The 12218-nt window shown below is 35.1% G+C and overlaps 1 protein-coding gene across 2 annotated transcripts in view; it reads left to right on the forward strand.

Annotated features, from left to right (window-relative positions):
- The window catches only part of SYT1 (synaptotagmin 1), a 514105-nt gene that overhangs the window by 249129 nt on the left and 252758 nt on the right, over positions 1–12218 (forward strand). For both annotated transcript variants that reach the window (XM_075857001.1, XM_075857002.1), the window contains exon 5: positions 352–420. The gene's annotated coding sequence lies outside the window, so the exon portion shown is untranslated. The remainder of the gene's footprint in view (positions 1–351; positions 421–12218) is intronic.

The following is a 12218-nucleotide window of genomic DNA, read 5'->3' on the forward strand; positions in this document are numbered from 1 at the left end:
GGAGTGTCCGCAGCGGAATTCCAGAGCAAATCCGCTACGTCTGGCCATGCCCTCAGGTCTAGGTATAACGGTCGCCATGAATATGGTTATTTATAATATTTATTTATTGATATATTACTGCAAATGTTCCAAATAATATCATATTTACCTATATATTTGAGTATAATCCTTCTTACATATTCCACCCCTGTATAAAGGCATTAAAAAATTAGCAATCACTTGTAACTATTCTATTATTTTAATAGAAAAGAAGATAATGCCTTTAGAAGTGGTATTAATTTAATTTTAATTCTGATTAATTTATTTTATAGGTTGCGTCCTTGTTTTAATGTCACTTTTTTTTGTGTGCAGGGAACATTCTAAGTTGCAAGTTGAACGAACAAAGACAAGAATAACCCCTACTCTGATCCATTTTAAAAGGTAAAATTAAACTGTTATGTTTGCTAAAATATTGGAAGCATTGGCTACTTTGTTGAATTGACCTCTGATTCCTACTATCACAATATCTAATATATGCAATTAAAGAGCAGATCTTTCCCATTTGCAACGATACTTTGTGTCCCGGATGCCCTCTAATGTGTGCACTATTTATAGAATGTAAAATAGATTGTAATCCTATTATAAAGTCATTTGATCTGATGTATCTGGTGCCTGCTCTTGTATTATTATTTCAGTTTATTCATATAACTCAATACATAATTGTATTCCAAGCTGAATATTTTAGAGCTGATTGGACAAGAATCATTTGTATTCCGCATTCTGTTTGTGCTATTAATCCAACAAAACCTTAGTGTATCTTCCATTAGAAGTGTTTATTTTATACTTAGGTAAATGGCTTACACAAGTAAGCCAAATAAATATTTCTGGTTGATATTTAACATGGCATACCATTGCTTGCTTGTCCTTATATTGTTTCATGTTACAATCCAGGAAAATATTGAAAGCTTAATAGTTCCTCATAACAGATGGTATTTGTAGGCTTGCCAGCTGTGCCTGCTTCATATTATGTTTTAATTACTTACAGGTAGGTCATACATACATACATATTTTTCCATAAAATGCAATATTTTAGCTGTGCAAAGTAAAATATTAATAACTGACATAAATGGTCAAAGATTATGAAATCTACAGTCATTGCTAAAAAATATTATGTGAAGATGTCCCCCATGATGCTGTATATATTTGTTTTTTTGTTGTAGACTAAAGTTGTTCCTGTTTTTTTGAAGCTTTTTACTTACTGGCTGTCACAAATCAGTGAGACCCTCCCCGCTGAAACCCCCACGATCACTAGAATAAGTGGTCCGCCTCACTGCACCCCCCGCAGTGAGGAGGAGCTGGAATGGATCAGTGGTCGAGCATTAGCCCTGCTGCTCACTTCAATGTCTATGGACTGGTGGAAAAGTCTTCATCAGTCCCATAGACTTTGAATGGAGAAGCACCGCACACGCTCAGCCGCTATTCCATTCAAAGTTCTCCTCAACAGCAATGCCGCTATTGTTTTTTGTGATTTATTTTACACTGTTTACCGTGGGGTACAAATAAACTGTTTTAATTATTTTGTAGGTTTTTACAATAACGGTGATACTAAATATGCACGTTTTTTTTATGTTTTAGTATTTTTACACAATAAAAGCACGTTTTAGGAAAAAAAAATTTAGTTGCCACATTCCAAAAGCCATGACTTTAAAAATGTTCTGTTGGCGTAGCTGTATGTGAGGTTTTTGCTTTTTCAAGATGTGTTGTATTTATTTATTTTTTTAAAAGACACAACTTTAGGAAACATAATTTACTGATTAATATGCCATAGTTGCTCTTGTATTTTTTATTTTTTTTACATCATGCGTTGTGCGGTAATAATAATATATTAACTTTATTCTGCGAGTTGTTATAATTTCAGCAATACTACATATATATATATATATATATATATATATATATGTATATATATATATATGTATATAGTTGTGTTAAACTATTTAATATATATATATATATATATATATATATATATATATATATATATATATATATAAATATATATATATATATATATATATATATATATATATATATATATATGTATATATATATATTTACATGAAAGAAAGGGGTTTTATTATTTTTTTAAGGGGAGATTTTTTTTACATCAAATTTTATTCAACATCATTTTATTTCATTATTTTGTCCCACTAGTGGACTAGAAGCTGCTATAATGTAAAACTGTTTGGCAATCTATTAGGCCATGCCATTGTCCATGCTCTTGTTTGTCCCTGGCTGCCATGGTAACTTATCGACACTCCACAATCAGGTCACGTGGGCGCTGATGCGCAGACAGAGGAAGCCCCCTCCCTTTCTCAGACTCCTTAGATGCCGCAATTGCTTTTTACGATTGCATATAAGGGGTTAAACACCTGGCATCAGAACTTTCTAAGGCCCTGTTCACACAGAGTTTTTTGACGAGTTTTTTGGGGCAGAAACCACGCCAAAAAACTCCTCAAAAACCGCCCGAAAATGCCTCCCATTGATTTCAATGGGAGGCAGACGAGTTTTTTTACCACGAGTAAAAAAAACTCGTCGTGGTAAAAAGAAGCAACATGACCCATCTTGAGGCGTTTTCCGCCTCCAAAACCCCATTTCAATGAGTCAGAAAGAGGAAAAAAAAACCTCGACGAGTGTTTTGACGAGTTTTTGTCAAACCACTGTGCAAAAACCTACTGGAGCAGTTTTTGCAGGAGGAATTTTCCTCCTGCAAAAAACTCAGTGTGAACACAGCCTAAGATGCCAGCTGTTACCGCCAGAGCGTGTCGGTTAATCACAGCTGCGGTCCCAACAGTAAACCCGCAGGCAGCTCTGCGGTTCCCGGCTGTGCATTTGGACCTACATGTACTTGCTCCTATCTCCAGAATGGGGTCACAGTCCTGCTTAGTGATTGCTGCATCCAGGTGGAGAATGAATGTAGTGGTGACTGCATGGCTCTCTCCTTTGATTCCTATTTGCGTTACGGAAACTGCGGCCAAGTTGGTTTTCAGAACTCCCATAGGAGTCAATGGAGAGCCACACATATGCTTCTTGCCATTGATTTTCGTGAATATGGCAAAAGGGCCACATCCAGGACATGTGGCCCTTGGAAGGGCCGACTCACCAGACAGGACAGAGGTCGGGTGACCCTTGTTCTCGAGGTAGGTTCGGGTCCCACATCTTTCAGACCACAACCTAGCTGGGACCTGCATCGTTCACACATTTATGACAAATCCAGTAATGGTGACAACTGGTCAGTTTCACCTTACAATAAATGAAAATTGTGCTGTGCAGTTAATTACAATGCTTTTTAACACAATCATGCACAAGGTCTTTACCCTGGAGGCAACATTGTTGATTAGCAAAATCGTCATGTGTGGAAAAAGGGATCATTTACAAACATATTTCACAGATTAACAGTTCCATTAAAATAACAACTATGGAGAGAAAAAACGTAAATCTGTAAGTTGTGGCAATAGGAACACTTCCCACATTGATATTTGATACAGTTCATGTGCTGATTCATGCATAACGTGTGTGGGACAGACACTTCAGCTAATTCACTCTACATTGCCAGTCAACCGAGTATAAATAATGAATACAATGATGTGTAGAAATGAGTCCTTTCAACCACTAAGCTACAGTACAGCTGCAATGCCAGAGCTATTAGTAGGTGTGCCCTGTCATTACTGCAAAGGAGATTTTCCCTTTCATACTTAATTATTTGTAGAATATTTTAACTCTCTACCAGCTAAACAAGTGCAAGTCCCCTTTTAATTGTATTATATACTATGTTGTTATCACTGAACACAGGCCATTTTTTTTTAATTAAAATAAGAATTAAAAAGCTATTTATACATTAACCCCCAAAAAGGTGATAAACCCCCTGCTATAATATATAACAGTCTGGGCCCATTGAAGAATTCTCTGGTAGTCCGGTGGGACGGTCCGACCCTGTTTTTCACTATTCTTTATGCACTGCCAGTAGGTACAATAAATCTAGCAGTGATATTAAATTTGAAATTAGAATTTACACTGAAAACAGCTATTCCATCTAGCTGGTGTGTTCAGGCTTTCCATTTATTTATAAATCTATGCCATATATATCTCCGAGCAAAATAGAAAGATAGTTCTCCCAACAATCAAAATGTTATCTATCGGGGGTTCCAGTGATCTCAGTGGGTTTTCTGGTCTGCTGAAAGAGACTGTATATAGAAATATTTCTTCCATCCAAAAGTATTTTTTTTTTATACAGAAAATAGGGAAATACAGTATGACTTCACTTCCATTCAGAAGCTGCTAGGAAAATCTCTGTAAATTGGCACATTTTGCGACCCTTGATAAAAAAAAAAATTGGGAAATGGGAGACTGGGCAAAAATTGGCTTTTTAGATTTGTCTTGAGATTTACTATAATGACAGTATTTCTCTATTTGAAACATTTTAAATAAATTTTCTTGTTTATTGAGTGAATATTATAATGTTTTCACATATTTCCATGATGTCTTCTTTTTATAATATCATTTTCTGAACATAATCTGCAAAGAATAATTGCTGATTTTAATTGTTTGCAGAATCATTTTGTCCATAGCTGCACAGTAGACAGGTGTAAATTGAATGCCAAATGGCCAGTCAAATCAATTCTTCTCTGGTTTCTGTAATAACCTATTTCTGTGTCATTGTGACATTTTGTATTCCAGTCTACCTATTAAAACCTGTGTCTGGGTACTGACTGGACTACAATACAGTTTAATAATAGAAGTTGTGTGAAAATGCTGCACTTTTTGCAGTATAACTAGTTGGGCAGCTGTTTCTAACTTTAATGATGTATCCAGCATTGTGGCTGCATTTTGTAACACCTCATGTTATTAGAATATTAATGTTCATTGCATTTTTGTATATAAATGATTCAGTGCAGGTTCAAAAGTGTTCAAGCTCTGCAAAATAACCATTATTAGGCACAGAGATTGAAATTCAGTGGGGTTAAATTAGATTTGTTCCGTTTGAAACAGAAGTCCCTTTGGTAGTTGGGATCGACTTTAAAGCTAGAAAAAGAAAAGTAGAGCAAGATGCAAGCTGCAATTTTTCATAGTTATTGCTGGTGACACTTCTAAAGTACTGGAATGTAGGTCCGGGAAAGCTTATAAATTAGACAAATGAAAGAGTTTCTCGACTGGTTCAACAAATATATGGAACAAGTAAACCTTAATAATGCATGGATAGCTGACAAATAGCTTCATCTATTCTCCTAATATGCTTTATTCCTTCGGAAAAAAAAGGATATAAAAACTCCTCCAAACTGTCTCCCTGATAGGTTAACAAGCAGTTATTTATAGTTTAGTTTAAATCTTACATGTGTATGTCCTTGTATTAAAATAACATATAATAATAATGATGATTAACATGATATTAATTTTAATAACAAAAATAAAAAGAGAGATAGGTATAAAATTTGTTTTATAGGAAATATAAAAAAAATATTATGTTCCTGTACCCAGGCTATATTTATAGGTGTGCTTCTGTACACACACACACACACACACACACACACACACACACACACACACACACACACACACACACACAAATATCACCATTTCCTTTTGTGATTGATACGTACATAAACTAAACACACGGCTGCATTGCAATATTGTGTTATGTAGTCTAACGTTTATGAAACCAAATTATACTAGAGTAGCATTTGTGAATGTTATAACAATGCAATGCAATTAATATGTGTCACAATTGATGACCAGCATACTGTAAGTTTTTGTCTGTTGTAAGATAAAGGATTTGAATGTTACTAAAGAAAATGTTGGGTCTAACATTTGTAATTCTGAAATCTAAATTTTAGTAGCAAGTTGTTAAAATACCAATTTGTTGGGAATATAATTTACAATACTACTCCTGGGCTGGTCAACAAGTTCTCATTGTTTCTCTTTTACTTTGATAAAAAAAAAATTGCTCAGTCTAAAGCATACTAAGGGCATGTTCAGACGTGGTGGAATTCTGCAGACACTGTCCGCATTAATGCTGCACATAATCCGCGTTGCAGATTCCGTTGCGGATTTGGCTAAAATATTACGTAAAATGCTGCGGATTTGTAGTTGCGGATTCAGGTGCAGATCACATTCTGCTCTCTTTCAAACATTCCATCCCAGTCTGGGTATAAACCTCGACACACATATGTCCAGCCAGAATGATGAAATATCCTGTTCCTGAAAGCAATTCGCAACGCAACACACATAACATCTGCGGATTTCATTGCGTAATTTTACAACTCCATTGAAGTCAATGGAGAAATTCTGCAACAAGTCCGCATCAAGTCCGCAACAGCCAGTGTATGCTGCAGACTGAAAATTCTGCACTGCAGCCTATGGTCCGCAGCGGAATTTTCCGTAACGTCTGCACGAAGATAACTAAAAAGGTGGGGAAACCAATGTCTGCTGCGGATTTCCAGTGCGGACTGTCCGCAGCAGAATTCCACAGCAATTCCGCCAAGTCTGAACGTGCCCTTATAACATAAAGTCTGAACCGTGACATAACAGTCTGAATTTTTTATTTATGAGTTGTTGGAGAATTGTTTTTTGCTTCTAAATTTGTAGTAACAGTCTAAACATAAAGTCATTTATATTCAGCAATCTAAGAGCGCACACATGGTTCAGGAGGCATGCTCACAATTGGAGTTAGGAAAACAGGTCATGCTCTTTGTATTTTCAGCCAAAAATGAAAACCTGAAACCTTTGCTCCTGAAAGCTAAATGGAGTAGTTTACTCCAACTGTTGTTTAAATCTTAGAAAATATACAGAATATATGGGACACATCCCAGTGTACTCCACCTAAGAGGTGGATCTTAGTGGTCACACATTCCAATGCCAATACATTACTTGTAAATTGTCATGCAAACTCGTATACAGTAAATATAGTGGTGTCAAGCATATTGTATATATTTATATATTGACACGCCCAGTATTTATCCCTCATAAAAAAAGTATTTTTGAAAGATTAAACATATGTTGTACATTTATGACTTGCATAAGACAACACTTTTCAGGCGGTAAGTGTGGGGGGGGGTGGAAGCTGGCAGGGCAGGTGGGCGCCAACAAGCCACTCTGCCTCGGCCAGGGTATTTTTTACTCGGGGCTTTAGCAGCCAATGTAATATTTTGCCCCAGGCAAAGAAAACCCTAGCTACCCCTGTAAAATGTATTTTTACTTTCTAAAAAAATATTTGAATAACAAATGTCAATATTTTGTATGGATGCTAATCTTAAAATGATTATATTTTAATTAAAATTATTTTTGATATTTTAACATGGAATAGCAATTGTTGTTGTTTTTGTTATCCTTAGATTACTAATACACATGAAAACATTTTCTTTATCTTTTAATGTAATTATATTGTATAGGCTATGTTAAATCAATTGGTATATAGACACAAGCATAATACTATATATGGCATAGGTGCTATTCATAAGAAATAAGGGTCTGGCCTGATTTTAATAACAAGCATTGAAAGCATCTTAATTTTGTTTGGATTATTGAATCATAAAATAATTCAAGGCATTCACTACAATAATATGTCAAGTATTTATGTTTATATTGTCATTATAGTTCTTACAATGTGAGCGTCATTTTCTCTAATGACAAGTTCAAACTGAAAAATAGTTTGCATGAAACATATGATTGAAAGACTGAATAGAGACATTTTGCTTTTAAAGGGATGGCCAGTAATTTCTTAAATGTTGAGAAAACAGACTTCTTACTGTTTACTCACAAAAGTTATATTAGTTGTCTGCTTTTCACCTACACCAACGTACTCAAAAACAAGTCAAAAACAAATGATCAAAGAATTAGCATTTCTATATATATTATTATATCTAAATATATTATTTTTGTTTAAAAGGATTTTTATTGTGCAAACATAGTAAAACGTAAAAAACGTATGCATATGTGGTATCGCTGTAATCCTATCGACCCAACGGCGATAAATTTAAAACATGGAAAACAATGCTGGAATTATTCAATTCCCTCCCCAAAAAAAAGTTAATAAAAGTTAATCAATATAATATATGCACCCAATACATGCTCCCAAAATACAACTTGTCCCGCAAAAAAACAAGCCCTCATATGGCTAGGTCGATGAAAAAATAAAAAAATTCTAATTCTTGGAATGCGAAGATGAGAAAAACAAAAAATAATTCTTGGTCATTAAGGCCAAAATAGGCCTGGTCGTTTAGGGGTTAAATGTAAATTATATCCCTCAATGTTATGAGTATCCTAGCATACGTATGTACAATGCATTCGGAAAGTCTTCAAACCCTTTGAGTCCTAATTTCAATAAATTAGCAGAGATTATTAACATTCTGTTTTCACTTTGTCATTATGGGGTTATAGTTGCAGAATGATGGGGAAAAAGTTGAATTGTTTTTTTTATTTTAGCACAAGGCCTCAACATAACAAAATGTTAAAAATATAAACGGTCTTAAGGCCTTTCGAATGCATTGTATACATGCACACTCACACATGCATTGTGTGTGTGTGTGTGTGTGTGTGTGTGTGTGTGTGTGTGTGTGTGTGTGTGTGTGTGTGTGTTAAACACAACTTTGATGATTCACAGCTTTGAAGTCCTAACCAGTGTATCACTCTCGGCACAGGGGCTCAGCGGAGAGCTTTTGTTGATTTGTTTGGCTGCATTGTGCTGACCCTAGGCATGGCACTTTATCTTCCTGAATCGCAGACACTAAGTAAAATTGTAATTTCTTCAGGGCATACATTTATCTTGTCTGCCTTGTTTTTTTATTTGAACCATGTTCCAGTTGCAGAATGAGTGTGGGGGAACAAAAGAAAAACAATATCATCCTATACAAATTAGGTCAAAAAGTCCTTATCCTGTGGATCCTATGTATGGAAATATGCTGACACAAATGTGAATGAAGTAAAAAGGAAAATCCAAAATAAATATGCAAACACATGTGTGCTTTGTACTTATTTCAAAGACTATCACTATTAGTTTGTTTATCAGGGAAGGACTGCACACAGCTTCTTGAAATTATAAGAATAGTTTTCCTCCTGGAAATACAGCATATGTTTCTTAGTTGATGGCTGATCAAATGTTAGAATTAAAGAATACATCAGCAATGACCCCCAAAAAATAATAATTATTAATTAAAGTCAGAAAATTGTTCTGACCAATGAAATACATTTATATTAGCATAAATCATTTTAGTACCATATATCTAATTATCTTCACTATTGATCATTGAATTATTAATTATGATCAATACATCTTTGGCCCAGCTATACTGTTTTGGATCAACAAGGTGACTGTCGTTCCTTAAATATCCTACAAAAACATGTTAGGCTTTCCCTCAGACCTGTTAGGCTGGGTTCACACGGAGATTTTTGCAGGCGGAAATCCTGACTCAAAATTCCGTTTTGAAGTTTAAGGCAGATTTTCCTCTGCCCGCACGGCGATTTTCACTGCGTTTTTCATCCAAACCAACTAAGAATAAATTGACAACTGGGTGTTACTTCTCCGATCAGTGCTGACAGTATCAAAGTATCAAACTGTGTAAGGAAACACCCTTTTGTAAAGTGATAAACCCAAGTTGCCAATTTATTCATACATTTCCAGCAAAAAATAACAGAGGAACACCGCAATGCAGAGTTCTAAGAAAATATGCCCAACGCTGTTATTTCATTGGCCATAAAAGTATTTACAAAAACAAATGTAAGTTGCCGACAGGTCCTATATAAGTTACCATATATGAAGGATAGTGTCTTTAAACTCTTTGCTTTGGTTCATAAATGTCAACCTCCTTAAAATCACACCTGTCAAAAGTGGAAAAATGTTTTAGAGTCTAATATTTTTATTAGTAAAGCAGGAAAAACCTCTACATTTTGTACTTTAATATCAAAAGTAGCTAATTAGGCTTTGTAATGTATCCTATTTCTTGAATGGATGTGATATTGTATTTGTATTTTACCATTACTCTATTGGTTTTACAATTTATAATGTTGGTAAGGCTGCGTTCACATCTCATTTTTGGCCTACGTTTATTGTGTACATCGGGAAAGCTCCCAATAATAACATTAACATGTCCATAGAGTTCCATTAGCCCGACTGAGGCCAAAAGTGTCCTTTTGGTCTTTAACGGGCTGGTATACATCAGTATACTTTCATTTTAAGTTTGAAACAGCATAGTAAGCTAACCCATTACATTGTAATCTCGCAAAAAAAAATAAATGTATACCACGCAGTATATGGTTTGTTTTTTTAGCACAGAAGCCTATGGGTGACGTATGCCTCTGTATGGCATATATCACAGGCATATGTTTAACGCACTTTGACAATAGCTTTTCATTTATAAGTTAAACAGATAATGTTCTATGGGTGACGAATGCCTGTGACGCATGCTTAACAATGGCATCCATCATCCATAGGTTATAATAGTCTCTACTTAGCGAATACGTCATGAAAAGGGTCATGAGAATTCATGGTGTATAATGTTACAGCTAACATTTAGCGCACGTATGGAGCTTTTTGCAGCATGTAAGTTAAACATACGCAAAAAACAAGATGGGATTTTAGTCTTAGACATTATATTATTGGCTGTTACTTTAGGAGAAGAGTTTGTAAGTGTGGTAGAAACAGAATGACTGATATATAAATTTATTCGGAACATATATATATATATATATATATATATATATATATATCAGGCTAGTCTTTATGTTATTTCCAATGAATGGAATACAGTTGCTTTTCATTGACTTGAATATGTCTATTCTGGTGGAACTTTTGATCTTGGTAATGTGCCGTGGAAGAACTATGAGAAGATAAATAATGAATACACGTACACATATGAATACAGTACATCAGGCAAATAATTGCTCTATCTTTATTATCATTTTGAAGTAATATCAATAAAAAAAAAACAATATGCAAAACAAAGCACCCATCATAATGAATAGATAAAGCCCTATTTTCTAAAAAAACATGAAAACTTAAAATATATTTTTCCTTTTCTTTTAGAATATTAGTAGTACAGCAACAGTTAACAAATAATATTCCCATTTTAATATTTTATACTTTTGCATTTAATATTTATAAGTCCTTTAATAATACATTACACTTCAGATCTGCTTTTTCTTCCAAAGTTTAGAAGCAAAACAGTATTGTGTTATATTACATCTTATTGTAGCATTATCACAGGTGTTATTCACTACCCTGTAGAAATAAACTGTTCATAATTACGTTTTTTCATGGCTTCCATTTTTTTTTTATGTTTTGAAATACTGTAAATTAAATGAAGCTTAATTTATATTTATTTTTAAATAAAATAGCCATTTTATTAGAGTAATATATTAATATAGGTTACATTTCAGAGCAATTTCACTACTCCTCTGACATCTCTGTTTGGTCTCATCTACGGCGGTGTGGAGGGATCCTTGCTGCTGAGCAGACTGTCCCATAATCTTCATCATCTTCTCTGCTTGTCAGAGCATGCGCAATTACATTTTCCAAGGACCTAATTAAACAAAAAACACAGGCAGGGAAAACAGGTATGCACCTTAATCCTCCAATTTGGACAGATGGATTTTATTTAAAGAGGACCTGTCACCAGGTTCTAGCATCTAATGTACATATATAACATTTAGCCCGCTTCCTCCCTGTTTCCATTGCCGTTTTTTTTGTTCTGCTCCCCCACTTTCCTGAGTAATGATGCTCCGTACCTTAGGCGCCCGATGTGTTAAATCACTGTAGTTAGCCTACGGGGCGTGAACTACAGTGAATATCCTTGGGTGGAGCCATCTTCACTGCCTCTGACACTGTCCAATCATCGCGAGGCAGCTTATAATATATCTTGCCCAGCGAGACCCCGCTGGGAGAAGACTTCTAATCAAACACATTTGTCCTGAGCTGCCTCCCGCTGACTGGACAGTGTCAGAGACAGTGAAGATGGCTCCGTCCAGGGAGATACACTGTAGTACACGCCCCGTCGGCTACCTACAATGAATTACCATATCAGGCGCTTAAAGTACGGAGCATCATTACTCAAGAACAGGGGAGAACACAACAAAATAAAAAGAACGGTGATGGAAACAGGGATAGTGCGGGCTAAAGGTAATATATGTACATTAGATATTAGGACCTGTTGACAGGTTCTCTTTAAGGTTCTATGGCATATCTAATCTCC

This window comes from Rhinoderma darwinii, chromosome 3, assembly GCF_050947455.1.
Source record: "Rhinoderma darwinii isolate aRhiDar2 chromosome 3, aRhiDar2.hap1, whole genome shotgun sequence".
NCBI classification, from domain to species: domain Eukaryota; kingdom Metazoa; phylum Chordata; class Amphibia; order Anura; family Rhinodermatidae; genus Rhinoderma; species Rhinoderma darwinii.